At 32.1% G+C, this 22,984-nt stretch overlaps 1 protein-coding gene across 1 annotated transcript in view; it reads right to left on the reverse strand.

Annotated features, from left to right (window-relative positions):
• The window catches only part of LOC123011527 (hemicentin-2), a 125,428-nt gene that overhangs the window by 42,186 nt on the left and 60,258 nt on the right, over positions 1 to 22,984 (reverse strand). The window lies entirely within an intron of this gene.

Here is a 22,984-nt window from a genome sequence, read left to right on the forward strand (position 1 = left end):
TTCCTTATACAGCAGAAATATTATTTTCTTAAAAATGTTTAACGTCGGCATGAATTTTTATAGGCACATCGTCGTGTGTTGATGTTGTTTCTAAACAAGATTTCTCATCTCGATTCTACTCGTGTATTTTTAAAAAATAATATCCAGCCGGAGCACCGTCGAAGAGAATAATTTCGGTAATGGATTTACTGAAAAACAAACAAGGAGGAAGCCGAAATAAATTATTAAATCGCTCCAGTGTACGTTAGAAAATGAATTTTCATGGATTTTCCGAATAAATAGCTTTAATCGAATAACTCGTACGTCGCCTAATGCTAGATTTTCTAGAAAAAAAGAACAAATATTTCATACGCGAGCCGGAGGCGTAAGACGTTGAGAAAACAATAAATATCCGGTCGATTCGATTCAGAATTGAACTTTGTAATTAGTAAATTTAATATTCTGAAAAGCCAGCAACACCTAACCCTAATATCGATCAGCAAACAGATTATCTAAATTGCTTACTTTGTAAACATTGTAATTGGAAAAGTTTATGCCCCACGAACCCTTTCTGATGATTGTAACATTGCACTGGGAGTCATAGACGCGGATTTCTAAAATACATTTAACACGATAGTGATCTTGTATCCCAACATGAAGTAATATTAAACTCGTTAGGTGGTTTATGAGATTTCGAAAGTTCAGGATATGGAATTTGCATTTTTCTCAACTCGTATAGGTTTCCTCTTGTTTTTGACAAGATAATTCAAGAAAAGCTGAAGGAATTCAGGACGAGATCAAGTTTTAAGTCAGTTAAGATAACGGCGCAGTGCCAATTTACATTCTATTAAGTTCAAATATTTGCCCTTATGCAAAATCAATGGAATGAAGTACAAAAATATTTCAGAACTAGATTTGTTAATAAAATGAAATTGTGAAAAAAAACCTTAATTTGGCAGAGTAATAAAAGGTCTGAATTAAGCCTGGCTAAACCAATCTGTCATTATACTGTTGTCGTTTTCTTTCGTCAGCTTCAAAATTTCTCATTATTAGTCATGAGGTGTCGTCGAGCTCTAGTACTCAAACAAAAAACGCGTTTATTAAAAAACTCTAAGCCGCAAAAACTTTTAATAAAAGATCTCTGTGCTTTATTGCTTTCTCATCTAATATCGCTTTCTTATTTTATTCCCTGCCAAGTCCGTTTGTTTATCTGAAAACATCAATCATCAGAAATGTCAGAGCAAGTGCAGAATTTAATCAAGTTGACTTTCCACTTATTGCAAGTCTTTTCAACTTGTTATTCTCTTCTCACTTATTTGCGCCAAATGTACGCACTTTTATTCCAATTACTCGAGAAACGCCCGAACCGCATCGTCGAGTATCGAACGTTTTGCCACTTTCTCCACCTTATCTAATGACAACTTGCACATCCTTTGTGCGGAGGACTACATTTTTGGCCAATTAAACTGTTCGCGAGTACGAATTAGTGATGTGGAAAATTCGCTGCTAACTATAATGACTTTATCGCAAGAAAATTTGCGTCGATGTTCGTCACGTTCCAAGCGAAAACTCCAGGGTTTAACCAACTTCTTAATTTCAAGAGAGCTGTATTATATTCATATCGAGTGGCGCACCGTTACAACTTTGCCCACAAATCATCAGAATTTAAGAAAAAATCCTACATTCTTTTCAAGTTGCAGTTAAAGAGAAAGCTTTGTTTCCTGTTGTTGACAAACGTGACTGCATTGTCACAATAAAATATTTATTTAATAAAAAATATTTCAAGACAAAGTGACAAATTTTGATCATAAAATATATTCAAAATTTTTTGTAGGATGTCGACGTTGATGTAGCACCCGTCAATAAAACAAAACGATACCGAAAAAAAAAGATTAAACCCGATGAAATATAACCCCAAGAAATTTAATAAATGGAAAACCTCGTGCAATTATTCAAATGCTGAAAACAAGCTAAAGCTGTTTTGAAGCTTTGATCCCGTGCGCTGCATCACATTCAGCAAAATGTCATTATTGTTCACGCAGTGAGTCGGACTAGCGCCTGCACATTTAGCAAAATGTTGTGGGAAAAATCTCTAATTAAAATAGCGCGCATGATTGCCTCTGCTTGTATAGTTAGTTCCCTTTGTTTTCCTTTCCTTTGCGTTAATTATAAATAAATTCAAACGTGCAATTCCATTGAAAGCAAACGTATTCAACGGTTACAACAGCTGATTCTCCTATTCGTTTAAATAAAATTAGAGCTTTTTTGTCATTAGTGAACTACATTAATTCCCAGTCTCTCCAGATAAAAAGATAATTCGTTTAAATGAGTAACCACTGGAAAACATAATTCCATTAAAATTGTGAGTACTTAATCCGCAACTTATAACTCATCGGCCAGATGGCTACAAACTTTTCCTATTACTTGTAAGCAAAAGTTTGGCTAACACCGAATTTCGTAAAAACCGATAAAATGATCTTATAATAGAATTACAAATTGTTTGTTGTCAATGTCACATTTGGGTCATTAGCTACATCGACCTCTTGTTAACTTACAATAGAATGGGAAAAATCACGGGGGTTGACCAGTGCGTCATCCTCACCACGTTTACATTTTTTTGACGTTAGGTTCAATATCTACGAGTTAGAAATCGTTTATTGAATAGATTGGAAATGACGTTCTACATTCATTAGATACATCATTATGTTTTCCAATGTTTTTGGATGTTGTATCTAAAACTCGGAATTTTTAGTCAGTATAAAACCGATTTTCTAAAGAATAGTGGGTAAGTTGAGAAAAAAACGGATGCAAAATCGGTATTTCATAAATAGAAATCATCATAAACATAAGGAGCGTGGACAAGTAATTTCTTACATTGAGTTTTTTTAAGTGTTTAAAACTATACCTAGAAGATGATCATATGCATTCTTCCAGGTAAGAAAAAAGAAAAAGTTCAAATTCAAGATGTCTACAAAACAAAGTTGCATCTTACATCCGTCGAAAACAAACAATAAACGTTAAGAAGCTTTTATTCTGATCTTATGAAAACCAGAAAGTTACTTATGGGAGAGTCATAATAATACGTCGATTTAAGTTTGTACTGTTAATTACTTCATTAAATAATAGGCTTCTTAAACAACGGTCATATTTACCTCAAATAAATCAAATCATTACAATTTTATTTACAGAGTGTGGTTTGTGCCATAGCAGACACAATATGTAAAGTACAAAACAGCATTTGAATGTTTTTTTAAGATTGGCCCTATTTTTTGTAGAATAAGTAAAGGATAATATATATATTATATCGGAACGAAGTGGAGATAGATACAGTTGGCCGTGACTCGAACATGGCATTTAAGTGGTGTAGTTGAAGTACATACCAGGTGAATAAAAAGTATGGAACCAAACGTTTTTTCCTTAAACTATTTATTTTTTGAAAAAACTAATTGATGAGTGATAAAGTACTATAAAAATGTGATGATTTAACAAGAATAAAATTTTTCGAAATTTCCTTTTGTTTTTGAGTTCTACAACAAAAATAATTTTTTTAAATGGCAACCCACTATAAAATCATTTTTCTCATAAAAGCTATACTCTAAGGATTACAACTATCTGCTTTATATTTAATTTTTTCAAAAAAATTTTTTCACATAAATTGCAATTTTGACAAAAAAAATCGTATAACTCAAAAACAAAACAAAATTTCGTTCGGAAAATACGATCAGATTTTTTATATTACGTTAATTTATATTAATTATTATTTTCTGGAGGCAAATGATTAAAAATAAAACCGCTTGGTTCCATGCTTTATATTCACCCTGTATGTAAATTAATGTTCAAGGCCACCATCCTTAGATACCCGTTAATTGTTTCAATTTACATTGTGACATAATTTTTAATAAGTATTATGATGAACGGCAATAAATTTTATGTAATTTTTTGAAATGAGCTCAAAGTTAATGCATTTTATAATCCTTCTTCAGCTTTAGTCTCAAAATTGTTACATTTTCAACTCGTTCCTCAAAAACGATGCACCAGACACTAATTTAATTGCGTTCTTTCCGAGGTTCTTTCTCATTCACGTTTATTTTATATTCTTGTCAATTTCTTGCTAAAAATTGAGAATGTTTAGCAAACCTGCATTACAAATTGCAACGGGCCCTTTTTCTAACTTCCTGCTTGTCAACTATTCGTTTCCATATTTCTAAAAACTGTTAGCGGTACCGTATTTGTTCCTTTTTTGGTGGTTCGTCTCTAAATATTCCTAGATAATTTTTTGTGTTGACGTTTAATGACAAATTAATTCACAAAACCGGAACTGCCAACTTCCTTTATTAAAATTACCATGAATGAATTTACTAGTGGTGCCAACGTTAAGGCATTTCCATTTAAAAAAACACTTTTCATACAGGGGTATTTTTTTATTAGTATACATAGCCCTATAGTTTACGAGCCCGCGGTCGCCAGACCTTCGTCATTTTATAAAAGATGAAAATTTGTCAGCGCATACTTCCAACACAGGTAGGAACAATGGGCAAGTATGAAGTTTGGGTCATCGTGGCTTTGGGAGGTAACAGGTAGCAAAGAAGTAAAAATGTTAACTTAAAATTATCAAATAAAAATGCGTAATTTTTTATATTTTCTTCAGAATAATATTAGAAATCACCTCATCCATTGCCAGACACTTAACTTCGTGGCAACCCCTAGTCAGACACCCTTAAACTTTAATAAATTGTAACTGTACTTACGTTATAGTGTAAAAGCTGGATTTTATACATGTTTCTTGGGTAACTATTAGAAGATGTTTTCCCATTAGCCAGACAGTTTTGACAGTTCTAAGTGCTAAGTTCTAAGTTTTAAGTAAAATAAATATGATTCAGTTTTGAAAGTATCATCATGGGAGGCCTATAGCTACCCTATATGTTTGTCTGGTCGGGGGTAAAACTGTCGAAACTGTCTGGTTACTGAGAGAAAACATCTTCTAATAGTTGTCCAAGTAACATGTATAAAATTCAGTTTTTAAAAGAATTACAATTTATTAAAGTTTAAGGGTGTCCGACAAGGGGTTGCCACTATATTAAGTGTCTGGCAGTGGATGAGGTGATTTCTAATATTATTCCGAAGATAATATAAAAAAATTACGCTTTTTATTTGATAATTTTAAGTTAACATTTTTTACTTCTTTGCTACCTGTTATCTCCCAAAGCCATGACGACCCAAACTTCATACTTGCCCATCGTTTCTACCTGTGTTGGTAGTATGCGCTGGCAAATTTTCAGCTTTTAAAAATGACTAAGGTCTGGCGACCGCAGGCTCTTGCTCTACTATGTATACTTTTAAAAAAACCGGGCCAATTTCAATGTTGCTATGGCAATTACGATTAGCGGTTAGTCTAGATATAGGCAACCAATATTGCAAAGGCTTTAATATCACAAACTTGTAAAAATAACAAAGTAAATGTAATTAAATATTAATTAAAAAAATAGAACCCATCAAAACATGAAAAATATGTAATAATGAAAGCAAGTGTTCAAAATGCTTTCTTTGCAGTTCCAAACAATAACCCAAGCGATTTTGAAAACCCCGCCACTGCATTCCCGATAAATTCAGGATCTATATTATTACATTCTGTACGAATACGTTCTTTCAGCTCTTCTAAATTTTGCATTGGAACATTAGTATAAATTTTTATTTTTAAATACTCCCAAAGAAAAAAATCGTTAGGTGCCAAGTCTGGCGATCATGGGGGCTATGCGATGGGACTATGTCTCCCGATTCACTTCGGTGTACATGGGTATCATAAATGGTATTAACTTTTTAAAGCTACGCTTTAAGTTTCAATACTGACACTTAACAAACTTGACACAAAATTTTAGTTTTGAATATTTTAATATTTACTACCCTCTAAAAGCTTGAAATGTTGGTCGCCTACCCTATGAAATTGACTCGTTTTTTTTAAAAGTATACATAGGGCTATGTATACTAATAAAAAAATGTCCCTGTATGTAAATTAATGTTCAAGACTACCTTCTTTAGAGACCCTTCAATTGTTTAATTTACATTGTGATAGAATTTTTTATTTCACTTTTAAGTTGGTAATGAAAAAAATCTGGTGTGAACATCACACGACTTTCCTTATCCTTATCCTTATTTGGAAAAGATCTTAACGACAATAATTTAGTGTTGGAAATCCGAGTAGCAAACCTTACTTGCGTTAGTGCCACTTGCCGGATTTACACGCGAAATAGATCATAGTTTTACTATACAAGTGATTCGCAAAAATACTTAGCAAAATTAAGTAACCTTTCAAAGCTATTTTATTTCAGCTTTATGATAGCTATTTAATGCCAACTGTATGGAAGCTTCCATTATTACCTATACAAAAGCTTGTATCGTCACGACAAACTTTACACCGCTGGCAAATGCTTTCGGAGAGGTCTTTGATAAACCAACTCATATGAGCTTTGCGTTATACAAAAACAAATCTAATTTTATAAAAGTGGATTTTAAAAGATACATTCACTTGAAATTAATAATTTTTATTCTTGTGTTTATCACAAATTTGAGACTTTTAATTCACAATGGAACGGTTAAAAGTTGCAGTGCCACAAAAAATTGTTCTTAAAGTATTACCATAATGGAAATAATTAAAAATTTTAAACTTCTTGAGAGACTTGCTTGAAACCGCAACATCAAAGTTTCCCTATACCAAATAAATTATTCGTTTCTACTTCCAATTTCAACTTTTTACAATGCCGTTGAGTATTGTACTTTCAAAACAAAACACTTCATGTATATTTTAAAGCAAACAGAAACTGAATACGGAATAACTAGTTACAAATTTTTTGTACTAAGTTTTCTATAGATAATAATAAACAGAATTCTTGACATAATTAGAGTTAAAACATGCAGAAGTGCTGTTGAAAGATTGGAACAGTTTACATACGGGTTGAAAGGAAGTGACGACAAGAATGCGATTAAAATAAAATTATTTACACCAGTAATAGAAAAATTTGTTTATGTCCTAACATTTGCAGTTTGCATAAAAGCCCACGCAAGAATTCAAATAAGGGATAAAATCTTAAATTCATTCCATGCTTGTAATTGAAGATGCCGAACTTTTTTGCAGTAAAAAATATTTCATGTGGGTGAAAGCCAAGAGAATGTTTAAATTTTTAAGATGTTTTATAAAAAATACCAGATGGCCGAAAGCCATGTTTTTTCCCATATTCCTCCCAACTGTTGAATTGATATAAAACAGAAACACCTCCGTTCTAATTCCTGCTAATTGTTTACAGACAACAGCAAAGAACTCTATATTTAGATATCAAAGAAAAGCAACAAAACAATGGACTCAAAGTCTGTTTATGCAGTGACCTAAAATTTGTTTGTATTTACGAGCAGTGAAATTTGGTTTGTTTCTTTTTGTGTAAACAAACCACTTAGTTATTTTTCATTAAAGAAAAACAGTTTACAATTTTTTTGATTTTCTGCACTTACTCACTTTCATAAACGTGATGAAAAGATTATCGCAATAAATATAGGTACTCGTATCCTTTATCAATCAGAACTTTGAAGGCTAAAAAAACTCACTACTAGTTTTTAAGTAAAAATATTTTCAATATCGAGGAAACATTATTCTCTTCGAGTCTGTAACATCACGTGGCAGTTCTAATCTACAATTCCTTTTAGCATCTTGCTTTATGTAAGAAGCTTTAATTATGAATATAATAAAAGTCACCCCCTCGAAAACGTGCCCGGAAGTATGCTATTAAATTTATAGAAAGAGATAGGTTAATTATTTGTTTCTTAAGAGTGTCCCTTTATGTCCTATCTTATCTGAAAAAGTATTATAACAAGGAGAAAGCTTTCGTTTGTTTTATTGCAGAAATGCCTTTTATATCAAAATGTAATTAGGTACTCTATCTTTTATCTTTTATGGAGCTCGTAAGGTGATTTGACTTTCTTTTTTATTACAAACAGTCTTAAACTAATGCGTTCTTATTAAGTCCACCCCATCAAATTCTAACGTAATTACCAGTTTCCATCCGGATCAAAAAAATGATTTCTACTCTGAAACAAGATAGGCTATCAAATATTTAAGGCGTCAGCTTTGAAACATTGATCAATTGAAGCTGTCTCAGTTACCTGGTTTCGAGAAAACTGTTATCTTGTAAAGTCAAATGTTACAATGGGTTAATTATTGCCTCCATTCTGAATCTTTTTTAATGATAAATTGCAGTTTATAATTTAATAAATGTAGTATATCTCTGTGGGGACTTAAGCTTTAGCAGGCTTATGGTAACTATCGCCTGAAGTTTAAATCCTCGTTTAAGACCAAAGTCTTAACGGCTCGGCGAATAACAAACGATACCAAAATAACAAAAATAAAAATTATAAAAGTTGCGATGTATTCTAAAATTCCAAACACTGAGAAAACTTTTTAGTAAAATAATGTATTATTCTTTTAATAAATTTTCCAACTTGTACACTTTATAAAGGAAGTAAGAGTAAAAACTAAGAATTTGGAACGTTTCTCGTTATTTGCTGAGATCTATAAAAGGTCAGCTACTTGCAACTCGTAAAATAAATCAAATGTGTAAGACTTTTATGGATCGTTTTTTGTGTGGTCATTATGACACGAGTTTACAATCTTAATAGTTGTGAAGAGTGCCTTTCAAAATTATTAATTACGTTTTCTGGCAGCAAGGAAGGTTTACATTCGCGTGATTGTCGATACAAACGCAAGAAGTTTTAACGCACGCTATTCTTCAGTTAATTGGAAATTTGAGCAACATTCGATAGCAAATTAAGTTAAACAAAAAAGTTGCTCTTGTCGGAATTAGGCGTTAAAATGAAATAAAATAAAACAATACCTAATTTTATTTTATTAATAAAAATACATAAACCTAATTGTTAAGTTTTTAAGTAGGAAAGAAATTCTACGTTTTTGCTGCCAATGCAGTAATTTATAACCTGTCGCCACGCCTCAAGAGTGGGGATGGTGGTAGGGATAAAAGTAGGAATCACCCTCAGTTTGAAAGTTATTGAAAACTTATAAAAGTTTTTTTATTTTTATGATGTTGATATGTTCCCAATTTCTCTTGTAAAACTTACAGTAAACTTTATTTCATTCCTAAATAAATATTACGATGCAAATTATGTGTCCTCACATTTGCCTTCTTTTATTTAATGACTAATGACTGAAAAAGTGTCATTTTAACTGTTCTGATAATGGAAGCATCAACTCGTACAAAAATTCGTGCAGTGGATGTTCAATCTTCTGCTTATATCACTGGTCACGGAAAATCCTTGCCGAAATCCACTTAAATTCGAGAAAAGTCGCTCATTTCCCAGTTGCATTAACACAGCCCTGGTCTCTTGCGAGTTCAGCTCTTCCACGGTGTGTTAATAAGTCATATATGGTCGATTATTTATCTGGATGTGTTGTAAAGCAAACACATAAGCGGAAGTTGCGGAAATCCCCGGCCTGGCCTGGCAGGCAGGAAACAGAATTGATCCAACAAGCGACCGGTCGAAAACGGTAATCCCTGCCATACGTGCGTGATTGGAACGCATAAACGTCGGATACGTTCGCTCCTCTCATACATCGGTCAACACAACATCTTCTTGTAATCCCTCGCTGCCCCTAAACTCGTTACATTGCCTTCATCCCTTCTATCCATGCTAATTCGGCACTGATTTACATTTATTCGATAGATTTGGGTATTTTGTACAACTTTAAATTGAGTTGTGGGCTCGCCGGATTAACTTTTATCGAACAATTTAATACTGTCGGCTTCGTACACAGCGAATTCGGACTCTAATTAGATCAGTCTTCCACCATGTTTATTAAATTTCCCAATTAATCACTTATTGGCAGCGCAGAGACCAAAACGATGAATTAATGTGCTGAACGAATTATTAATAAAAGCGTATTTACTAATTGCTTTAAAATATTCAGATAATTGATTTCCAGCAAACAAATTGAGCCACTATGAATATAACGTGAAGAGAAATATAAATATTATAATTTGGATATAAAGTCGCGAGTTTTCAATTTCAGATAAGTCACTGTTAAAAAATTCCTTTAATTTCAATATTATTTTATGGTTTTACATAAAAAAATACGGAGGAGGCTCAGTATTCTATCGACTGCAAATTTTATCAAAAAGGTCGGTCATCAATTAATTTTATTTGCTGACTCAATAATTTAAAACAGAACCATTATTTCTTGTCTTTTGATCTAGTATTTATTTAGTTGTCATATAGTAAGCAATCCCAAAGAATTCATTTTAGCAAAAATAAACAGCAGCGATAAGAAAAAAAAATAATAAAATACAGTGTACAAATTCTTCAGGTTTCAGAGCATCGTTGTAGAAATCTGCAGGCGCGACTGTCATAATAGCTCCAATGTTGCAGACATTAAACCAAAAATATTCCTTTCGGTCATAATTTCAGATTTACGATGCTGTAAATTTCGCAAATTTTGCGTCGAAATGAAACGGCTCGCGTAACAAGATCAATTCAAGAAATTCCCAAAAAACAAATTCAAAAACACGAATGCAAACTTTTGTGTAATTCGTTTCTTATAATGTCGAAATCTCCGATGAGTTGAACTTCAATTTTAGCTTAATAAAAAAGTGATCCTTGAGCGTGCCGGCAGAGTAAAAAGTTTTAATAATGCTCAATCAGGAGATTTTTTCTCGAAGAGATTTCATAATAAATTTAGAGAGCGAGAGAGGCGGAAAAGCCCCAGATCGTAAAAGAAGCAGAAGCAACAACAATGCGATACTAGGCAGTAAACAAAATATATGCGACTGAAAAAGGACACCCTAGACGCCGATAAAAGTAAATTAAAGGCTTCGACGAATGTTTAAAATCGAAAATGCAATTACTTGTGTATGGCTCGGACTTAAACTTGGTGTTTGTCGTTATCTATTTATCTCATGGACACTAAGGGAGCTTTTTCTTTTAAATTTTGTTCTTTTTGGTTCGATTTTTAGATATGGCCCGTCACGGTGTTCCCACAGAGCAAATTCGTAAAAAATACGCAAGAAAACGCAAGATAAATAACTTTCGCAGGACGAAAGGTTTTGTATTCATCATCATCATCATTATGCCGCCTTCAATGCCTGGCAAAACGCTCATAAAATAAATTTACGATTGCTACGTACGTTTTTACCTGCCTCACATGTGTCTGATTTTATAGAACTTTCGTGATCCTAATAACTATTGAGAATGACGTTGCGACGGGAAAGAAGCCTCCAAATGGTAAAAATCGCATTATTTGGAGTGCTTCTAAGTTACATATTATGGGTGGATGATGGCCTGGTGGAACGTATTACTTTCCCCCATCTTAACCGAGATAAGAAAATTGATGGGAACACGTCCTGCACGGAAACGAAACGGACTTTCCACCAAAATGAGATCGAACAGAAAATCGAAAAAAAGTTAATTTATTTTGCTCGCATTTCAACCTTCTCATTGTTTCATTTTTCTGAGTTACATTTAAAATATTTACTTTGATCGTAAAATGCATCTTTAAGGAACTCCGTTCGACGTCTAGTTATTCTGTGACGGAAATTAGGAACCGCAGCATTAAAAAAAGGTAACGAAATTGCGTTAACGCTTGCATATTTTTTGGCTCGTTTTCAATTTATACCTTTGCCAATTTGTTAAGACAACATTGTGTTTTGCCAACAGGCATGTTTTGACTAACTTTGTTTCTTTTACGTTTCGTTCAATTGAGTCAAAACACAATTAGAATAAATAAATTACAAATATTTTTTGCATTGGTAAAAATACTTCAAATAAAACTAAATATTTTATGAGCAAAAAATGTCCCCTAAAGCACTTTTTGTCGTAAACCGTCGGCTTAAATTTCTCTATAAAACCACACAAATTTCATCGATTAAGCAAAACGACATAGTAACGAACCAAAGCCAATTTCAAACGAGCTGCCTATTTTGTAGTTTAATCACATTCCATTAATTTAAATGTAAACTAAAACACAATAATGCATTTGCAAATGCAGAGAAATATCCCATTTTGATTGCATTGCTTTACCACGACATTTTACAGCCGAGATTGTGAAGAAGTATCAAAACGTAAACATAAAATTGCCGTAAACATGTAGTAACTGCTACTTGGTTAATATTGCTTTACAATTATCCTTCTGCAATAAATCTTCAAAGTTTTATAATATTCTGATGTCATAAGTAATATAGGTGATTGTTATTTGATCATATCCGTACTGTCTTCATGCTTGTTTTGGCAACGATAACAACCTAGGCCGTTAAAAGCCGTTAATTCGAAAGACTACTTGCATTAATTGACATTATTTGACATGACATTTTGAATAATTTGATTCAAAAATTGAGATTTTTTCCAACAAAAACGGTATTAGCTTAATTCTTGGTGTTAATTTTCACATAAAAATTCAGATTTAATGATGGACATGATAAGCAGTGGTAATGAGGAAAGAAAACCAGCAGTCATCCTTAAATAATAATGTGGAAGTGATTAATGATATTGACATTATCTAATATCCACACAATGAAGCTTCAAAAAGAAACATAAAAAGCAGTTTTACGACGCTTGAAATCGATACCAAATTAATTAATCAATAGAGTTGGTAAATTCACCAGGTTTGTGGCTATAGTTGTTTCATATTAATGATACTGTGCATCAAGTAGATGCAGTCTAAATGTATCTTTATTTCTAAAGCCAATTCACACAAAGAGTGTCATTAATGTCATTCAGAATAAATTTAATCTTATCAATAATGACAAAAATTTTTGTTTGCCACCCTATGTTGATTACGTTGTTAATTTTAATTATTTTTTGCTACCTCAAAAACTGTCGTCGAGGACGAAGTTATGTGGGTGGCCCATTTCGGCGTCCATAAAGGGCATTTAGTCCTACCACAGCCAAATGAGAATAAAGTTATAAATATACAGTGTGATTCGTGAGATGTGTACATGAAGGTACTATTTTAACTGTAGTCGTATTCACCATTCACCACGGTAGTCTTGTGCGTCATCAATTTCATTTTTTCATTGCCAATACAAAAGTGAAATAAAAAAATTCCATCACAATGTAATTGAAACAATTAAAGGGTCTTTAAGGATGGTAGTCTTGAACATTAATTTACATACCAGGTGAATAAAAAGTATGGAACCAAGCGTTTTTTTTCGTAAACTAAGCTCTTTACGAAAAAAATTATTAGTGTAGCGTAAAGTACAATTAAAATGTGACGATTTATCAAGAATAACATTTTTCGAAATTTCTTTTAGTTTTCGAGTTGTGGAAAAAAAAATTTATTAATGACAACCCACCATGTTAATTTTTTTAATTAAAGATTATGATCTAAAAATGACCTCTAATTAAACAGAATTGTTTTTTAGCCAGTCCTACTTTTTTTTAATAAATTGTTAAAGTTGCGTTCCGAACCCATCACGAAGATTTTCCGAACTTGAACGAGGGGGTCGTTTCATGACTTTGGTCGTTGGAGAAACCGTTTTTGTGCAGGTGCTTTGGGGTGGTTCCGGATGGATCAAAAAATCTAATAACAAATCATTTTCTTCCATTTTTAGTCCATTTGAAACCACCCCAAAGCACCTGCATAGAAATCAGCGGCTCTCCCATGATGAAATGCATGAAACAACCACTTCGGTTAAGTTCGGAAAATATTCGTGATGAGCTCGGAATGCAACTTTAACAATTAATTAAAAAAAAAAGTACTTGCTAAAAAACAATTTTATTTAATTAGAAGTCATTTTTAGATCATAATCTTTAATTAAAAAAATTACCATGGTGGGTTGCCATTAAAAAGAAATTTTTTTTTGGGAACTCGAAAATTTAAAGAAATTTCGAAAAATGTTATTCTTGATAAATCGTCACATTTTAATTGTACTTTACGCTACACTAATTATTGTTTTCGTAAAGTGCTTAGTTTACGAAAAAAACGCTTGGTTCCATACTTTTAATTCACCTGGTATGCATTTCAAGTACACCACTTAAATGCCATGTTCGAGTGAATTTATTAATTTGACATTGACAGGAAAATTATTGTCGTTGTTGAAAGTCTTTTTGGTATAATTTATTAATATTTTTTATTTATTGGTTGATTTATTGCTTTTGTTGTGTTTTTTGTTCTGCGTCTCATTAGTTTCTTTTAATAATTCCTTACGATTAAGTAACTTTCATGAAATCAGGCATATTGCATCGGTGTTAGTGTAAAAAATCGAAGTAATTAAAATTAGCCCCCCGTCATCCTTTATTTATTCTATAAAAAAAACGGGGCCAATCTTATAGTAAAAAACTTTTCAAATGCTGTTTTAGTACTTTACATATTGTATATGCTATGATACAAACCACACTCTGTAAATAAAATTGTGCTTATTTGAGATATTTGAGGTAAATATGAGCGGTTTTAAGAAGTCCATTATTTAATGAAGTAATTAACAGTAGGTACAAATTGAAATCGACGCATTATTATAAGTAATTTTCTGGTTGTTATAAGATCAGAATAAGATACACTTTTGTTTTGTAAACGTCTTGAATTTCAACTTTTTCTTTTTTCTTACCTGGAGGAATACATGGGATCGTCTATAGTTTAAACCCTTAAAAAAACTTAATGTATAAAATTTTGTCCATGCTTATGTTGATGAATCCCGCTGTTTATGAAATACCGATTTTGTATCCGTTTTCTTCCCACTTTAGAAAATCGATTTTATAGTGAAGTACACTAAAGATTGCGAGTTTTAGATGTTATATCCAAAAACATTGAAAAACATAAAATTTTGACATGATGTATGAATACACTGCATGTAGAAAGTCATTTCCAATCTATTAGATTAGATTTTAAATGCATTTGCAAAGAATCGTACAAAACAACACTTTCACCAATAAACAACTTCTACTCGTAACTTATAGATATTGAACCTACCCTCAAAAAAATCGCGATGTAAACGTGGCAAGGAGACACGTCATCAATATATTTTTTATTTAAATTTAATTGAGTTGAATCAAAGGCTACTAGGACTAAAAATTTCAAAACTTAAACCACCTCTAACTAAAAAACGAATCGACAAAAATTTTTTTTCGACATTTAGATACGCTCATATTTCCCTTTCCAAAAATGTTTTAAAAAGTGGGGAGTGCCATTTAAAATTTTAAAGTAAGGGATGAAACCTAAAATGTACCTAATGTTAGTTTTGAACTTCCCCCTCAAGATCCTAGTCGACCTGTTTGTGCTTCAAAATATATTTACTCAATAGTCTCAATAGCAATAGTTATTGAGACTGGCTCTTTTTGAAATGAAAGCCCTGTATATTATTAGGTCCATGGATGGGTACTTCTGATTTTTTTACGCAACCCATTATACACATTACAACAATTTTTTGATTTCAAATTATGAAAATAATTATAATTGAACCCGCGATGTTTGTGATAAGGCTTGTCATATTAACATTAAATCAAAAAATCTGTGTCAATTCGAAAAAAGTTTTGGACGCATGTTTACAAACCGAACACTTTATACATTAACTTAACTTTTTAATTTTACAGGATATCTACCAATCTGATTTTTCTAAAAAATCTATCCAACTTACTTTGATTTCTAATTTAAAAAATACAACAATAATACCCCTCTTGTAAACAACGCTGTATGTGAATAGTGATGTCAGGCTGGATTTGTGTTAGATCCCAGTCATGCTGCGTCAAATTTTGGACAGGGCATTTTGGTATTGCGGTGTAAGTTTTATGCAAAGAATTTATTTTTAGCTGTCTAAAGCAGAACACATATTTGTAGTGTAAGAGTTCTGTGTTTTGAAAGGATTGGGTGTTTCGATCTTTATCCAACTCCTACTGTTATAAGCTGGCGTTTTATAAAGGTATTAAGCAAATATAAGCAGTTTATTACTAAGGCAAAAGAAAAAGTATTCTTGAAGTTTTCAACTCCAACAACGATTTAATTTCCATTTCTAGTCGAGAATTTCGGAATATATTGCGAATAATTGCTCACATACATTATAAGCAGCTCATGCTTTCTTTAAAAAATTATTTGAAAAAGTTAGGAAAGTTGAAAAAGTTTTTCCTTATGAATACATGAAAAGGCACCTGGTTATGACAGTTTAAAATTACTACAAAGTTTTATAATGATATGACATGGGAAACTTGAAGATAAATGATAAAGGAGATTAATACACTCGGCCGAACTCACTTTATTGTTTTTACGGGTGGCTCCGTTGGGCCCGATATGCTTTAAAGTTGATTAAGTTATAATTTGCAAATACCAGTCGAAAGCGTTTTGTTGTCTGCCCGTATTAAATAATTAATGCTATGTTCTGGAATTTACGATAAATTACGCTAAATCTTCGATGCAGCCGAGGAACAACATAATTCTATTTTACAGCACTATAACCTATAAAAAATATACCACCTACACGAGTGAGACACATACGACCAAATTAGGATAAATTGATAAGTCTAAGTCAATGTTCATTTACATTTTAGATTATGTCGTGCTAACAGATAGAGAACACAGTTTGTGTACGCAATAATTTTCAACAGTAAAGTGATTTTGACAGGGGTCGTATTATTGGTTAACATGATGAAAGGTTAACATTTACAGAATTTCTAAATCGCAAATATTGCTTAATAATGCAATAAACTTCAACTAACATTTAAATTATTCCAGTATGGCCTTTTCTAAAATTTCCTTGCTATAGAAAAATACGCATTAATCATTTATACATACAGGATGCGCCAGAACTCGCGCCCCAGAGAAAAATGCCATGAAAGGTAAGATACCAGGAACTTGGAAAAAGTTACAACAATTCTATCTATAAAAATTTGAAGTTATGAGAGTTTAAATTTTCCCTTTGACTCTATTTAGTTCTTATGGAAAAATAATTTTCAAAGTTTTGTTTACTATAGGCTATTAGAAGAGGAAACAATAAAGCTGTATCCTAAATTGTAACTTTGTTTAATGTTATGTGTGGCCTTTATTGGCAAAATTTTTGTACCGTTAATAAATAATTACAAAAAACATATACAAGATCATCAGTATCATATAGTCATAAAAAATGTCAAATGTCAAAATTTTTTGACAAATTCTCCATTTTGTGTTGCTTGTCCTTGAAATATATTTGCTTGATTTCGTCGAAAATGGTATACAGGACAAAGGATGAATAAAACCATTAAATTCGTCGCGACGTTTCGATACTTTTATTGTATCTTCCTCAGGCGAAGAATTTTTGTTGGCTGAACGTTCAGCACGTCTTATCACCGTAGAATTTGGAATTCTGCTTATTAAGGTACAATTGGTACGGCGCGTGTTTCTGCGTATAAGATTACCTTTGTTTGTAACTCCAAATAATATAGAGAACTGATTATACAGGCTGTATTATAAAAAAACGCAATCTGCCGATTTCCATATTATATTTTTTTGTTTCTAGCAATTATAATTATCATTTATTGTTATATTTTTTAACATTTCTGTGCTGATTTTTTAATATTATGAAAATTTGCAATAATTTTGGATGTAGGTATAGGAATTTTAGTTATAGTTATACGAGAAAAGAAAATTTGTAAAGGAGGTAAATGTCAACCAGTAATTGGAGTATTTATGATGTTCCTGTATACGATTAACTGAAAAAGTAAATTATGTATTTTAATAGAAGTTCATTTAGTTTTGTTATAAAATCCAATGCTTACGACTCAATCAGTTCGATAGAATTACAAATATTTGATGCCTGCCTTAGGTAATGTGTAATTATACTTTAAGGATTATTGCATTTTTAAAATGACCCTTAGAAATGAATTTAATAGAGTATTTGTATTACCTTCAAATAATTTGATTTTCATGAAAGAATCATTTTTCAAATTGTTTTACGTAAAGACGTGGAGAAGATCTTATGCGAAAATAAAGTAAAATAATAGGTAATTTAGTGTTACATAATGTCAATTTGAGGATCAGTTAGAAAAATGTTGACCTTTCGTAAAAAGAATGTTTGCGCGCTTAATCAGTTCGATATAATAAGGGGTAAATACGAGTATTAAGTTGATTATTGTACAGTTTGTCCCCGGAGGCCCGGATAGGTGAAACAACTCAACCCCTGCTTGGTTAGATAATTTCTAACATAATTTTAGTTTTGAAAAATCAAGTGTCTTAGAAATATTAAAAAAAAATTCTGTAAAGCGCCTTTTATGAGGCAAATACGACAAAAAGTCATTAAAAAAAGTTGTTTATAGAATCAACATCCAGACCACCTATACTAAATTTCAAAATCATCGGCCAACTATGCATTTCCACCCTTTTTTCCAAAATAGTTATTGCTCTTGAATACGTTAAGAAGTTATTTAGTGGTAATAATCTAAGTGTGATGTTTTATTTATTATAAATGAACTTTTTTTTATTGTGAAATAAGCATGAAAAAATAAAAAATCACAGTTGGCCGATTTAAATCGAATTCTCTTATCTTTTACAAGAGTCGTTTCACCTATCCGGGGACACACAGTATATAAATAAAAGTTCTCAGTAATGAATGACATAGTAGAGAGTTAACGTTACGTAGAATTAATAAGCATTTCAAAGAGACACTTAAAAAAATCCAAGTTAAGTTTCCATTGTACTTGTTGGTTTAGAAATGAAGATTTTTTTGTTCTTTGCTTGCAAATTTTCTTGTAACACGAAAGCATCTCACCTTTGTGCTATAAAATGCAAAAATCGAGTAAAAGTTTGGAGTGTGAAATGAAAATCTCGGATGTCACGCCTTTTCATGTAAACAGAATAATATTTTACTCATCTCAATTTTAATATTCTCTGGTGTCAGGCCACGCGAAACCCAGAGTGTTATTTCGTTGATTGGGCTTTTTCGTGTCCCTGTTCGATGTCGCTTTGCGGATTAACGACGAGATAAATCTATATTTATACGTTTAGTTCCGGTTTTAACTCCGAAAGCATTATTTATAGACAAAGAGTGTATTGTCTGAAATCCGCGAAAAAGAGTCAAGACTCTTATTTTTATTTGCTCTTCTGATGGTAAATAAATAATTGACGTGACACCGAACTCATATAAAATATCGGGCAATAAATGAAAGCAATAAACAGCGAAACCTCTCGGTGGACGACTTCGCCAGCCTCTTAATGCATGTTAGCTCCGACAAGCAGTCTGGACGTGCGGAATTCCCAAACGGCATGCGCTAAGAGACTTCCGCTTCCGCAGTGACGGTGCAACGCGCTCGATGTCCCGTAAGTCGTGATAGTAGTGCTAGATAGAACTATCAGAGTCGAGGGAATATGCCTGACAAAGCGCACACAACTATTTGGTTTTGGCATTACCGCAAACAGAACAAGACGTAGTTTATTAAACGACATTAAAGATAGAAGAGCTTCTTTGCAAAGCAAAGGCACGTGCAGCTCTCAGATAGAACGCTTTCTTATTTATTTAGATGAATCAAAAGAAGCCGCATCATAAAACCATATAGGTGAAGGCAAAGGAAAGAATCAATTGCCTACTGAAAAACGTCAAAGAATTTCTTGAAATCATTAGCCTACAACTATCGGTTTCCACGTATTTTGCAGATAAGTCCAGAGCATCCATCAAGGAGAAGAATCTCATTGTAGCAATAATTTCTAAAAGATTAATTCTTAACCTACAAAAATTCAATAACTAGAAAATACATGTTTCGCTGGAAAACCATCCGTTTTTCCTTTCTCTTGTTAGCAAAAGAAGATAACAAAATTTAAGAATTAAGTTCACGATGTTAAAATCATTACTCCCCGATGTGCTCGTAACAAGTCTGCATTGTTGACTTTCAGCTGAACCAATAGCTGATTTATTTTAGAGTTTACAATATAAATAGATACTTGTTACTCTTCGTGGATTGTTTTGTCTGTAGACAGTTTTGGAAGTTTGTGTTGTTAGAATAGCTCATGTGAAAGGAAACAAACAGCAAATCTAAACATGGTTGTGTCAGTTTATCGCTGTTTCCTTAATAAAGTCACCGTCGTTTTAATACAAGTTTGCGTTATAGTAGAGGAATTCATTAATAATAAAATAAAGGCATTTGTATTTTTTTTCTACTCCCACATCTAAAACACAGATTATCGTATATGTTTCCATGACGCTAAGTGACCTTTTATACAGGGCTTTCATTTCAAAAAGATCCAGTCTCAATAACTTTTGACATTGAGTAAATGTATTTTCAAGCAAAAACAGGTCGATTAGGATCCCGAGGGGGAAGTTGAAAACCAACATTAGTTACATTTTAAGTTTCATCCCCTAGTCGCTAGCCACCCCTACTTTAAAATTTTAAATGGCACCCCCTACTTTTTGAAACATTTTCAGAAAGGGAATAAATGAGCGGATCTAACTGTCAAAGAATTTTTTTGTCGATTCGTTTTTTTAGTTAAGGGTGGTTTAATTCGTTTTTTAATTTATAATTATAAAATATTAATTATAAAAAATAGTATAAAGCACTTGTTGCAGAAGGTTCTTCAAGCACTCATTTGTTCCTCAACTCGCCGCTTCGCGGCTCGTTTCGGATTTCAAATTTGTGCTTGAATAGATAGATACCTTCTGCAACTTGTACTTTAATATACTATTATCTAATCGTAAATAAAGAAAATATTTTGGCGATTCGTTTTTGAGTTAGGGGTAGTTTTATTTTAGAAATTTCCATCAGTCCTAGTAGCCTTTAACTTTGATTTTGATTATGTGTCATCTAATACATTTTATTAAGAAGGCGAAAATTTACCATTTGACCGTTCAGTTAATTAAAAAATTACTTTTATTTAATTACATTGAGTTGACTCAAAGGCTGCTAGGACTAAAAATTTCAAAAATTAAACCACCCTTAACTAAAAAAACGAATCGACAAAAAAATTTCTTTGACAGTTAGATCCGCTCATTTATTCCCTTTCTGAAAATGTTTCAAAAAGTAGGGGGTGCCATTTAAAATTCTAAAGTAGGGGTGGCTAGCGACTAGGGGATGAAACCTAAAACGTATTTAATGTTGGTTTTAAACTCTCCCATCGCAACCCAAATAGACATATTTTTTATTTAAATTAAATTGAGTTTAATCAAAGGCTACTAGGACTAAAAATTTCAAAAATTAAACCACCCCTAACTGAAAAACAAATCGACAAAAATTTTTTTTTTAACATTTAGAGACGCTGATTTTTTCTCTTTCCGAAAACGTTCTAAAAACTAGGGGGTGCCATTTAAAATTTTAATGTAGAGGTTGCTAGCGACCAGGGGGTGAAATTTAAAATGTAACTAATGTTGGTTTTCAACTTCCCCCTTGGAATCCTAATCGACCTGTTTTTGCTTGAAAACACATTTACTCAATGTCAAAAGTTATTGAGACTGGATCCTTTTGAAACGAAAACCTTGAATACAGCGTGTCCCAAGTTTTAGGGCCGGACCAAAATAAATATTTCTAAATGATTAAAAAAAATGTTTGGTAGTGCAAACGGTAGAGGATTATAAAGACTTCCATTTAGTGGTATCAAAAAACACTTAAGATTAAATTCATTCAATTTCAGTTTATTCATTATTATCACTTAAAGGAAACAAAATACTAGGTTATTATTAGTTAAATCAAAAGCGAGGTAAGAAAGTGGCACTTTATTCCCTCTTAGAAGGAAAATATTTATTATTGTTATTTTATTATTAAAGTTTTTTTTAATAAATAATAATAATTTAATCTTAACTGAGCTAAGTTGGGAAACATTTTATTATTATTACGAGAACAAACGTGATCTGATCAAGAGCTCGAAGGTGAAATGTAATTCCCACCGAAGTTTGAATACAATTTTATTCACAATCACATTTTGTTTTTCTAACTAAAATGATGTATTGACGTATTTTCTGTGCAAATTGATTGGCTCGTAACGTTGACAATCCACATAAATCACTTCCCAACTAAGGAATTAAATGAGCGTATTTTCTGACGTCTAGGAGGTTAGGAATTAGCGTAGCATAATATAGAATAACTGTCGACTGTCTAGTGACTTGTGAACGTTGAATGGATTCGTGTTTTTAAGAAAAAGAAACGGATTGTTTTTTTTAATTTTCGATAAAAAAAGATGTATAGTAGATTTCATTGAAATTGACATAATGGGTGGCTGTGGAATTTCCATTTTGTGTTTATAGCCCTGCGCTTGTTCCTATAGAAATGGTAAAATGTTTTTTTTTCTTTGATTACTTACCTACATGGTTTGTTGAAATCACATGATTGACAGCTGACTAACATTTGTATTCTTTTTCATCGTTTTCGTTGCTTGTTTGTTAGGTTTCTTTTTGTTGTTTCTGTTTTAAGTTGAATAGAATTCATTTGTGAAAAATGGGTGATTTAACTCGAAGAGAATTTGAAGCGATTTTTTGATGCTTCAACGAATTATTATCAAAAGATTCACCAAACGTAAGTGCCGTAATTGAACGGGTGGCATTAATTTTTCAAGTAGGATAATTCAATTTTAAATTTATTATTAATTTGCTCCAGGTAAGCGTTAGGACAATAATAAGTCGTGTTTTGGCAGCAAAAAAAAATGGCAAAATATTGCTACCACTCGTGAGACCTAGAAAACAAAAAGTCTCGCCGTATTCTGATTATGCTTTTCAAGAAGCACTAAATTACTTCATATTTATGAAAATTAGCAAGAACGAACATATTACAGTGTCACTTATTTATGATAATGCAAAGGATTGTCTAGATTTCCCTTACAGTCCAACTACTCTTTATAGAATTATAAAAACTATGGGATACAGTCATAAAAAAGTTGATAGACGAAAGATACTTATTGAAACACAAAGAATTATAAACCTATGAATTAAATTTTGTGGAAGATATCTAGAATTGCTTAAGAAGGCAGAAAAAGGAAATGTAAAGTTTGTGTATTTAGATGAAACATGGGTGTACCAGAATAGAAGCCAAATTCGTCAATGGGGTGTTGGAAAGTAATAAGAAAGGTATCCCAAATAAATGTAAA

This window comes from Tribolium madens, unplaced genomic scaffold (genome assembly GCF_015345945.1).
Source record: "Tribolium madens isolate multiple individuals breed KSU strain unplaced genomic scaffold, Tmad_KSU_1.1 Scaffold_91;HRSCAF=231;Tcas5.2_LG7, whole genome shotgun sequence".
Lineage (NCBI taxonomy): Eukaryota > Metazoa > Arthropoda > Insecta > Coleoptera > Tenebrionidae > Tribolium > Tribolium madens.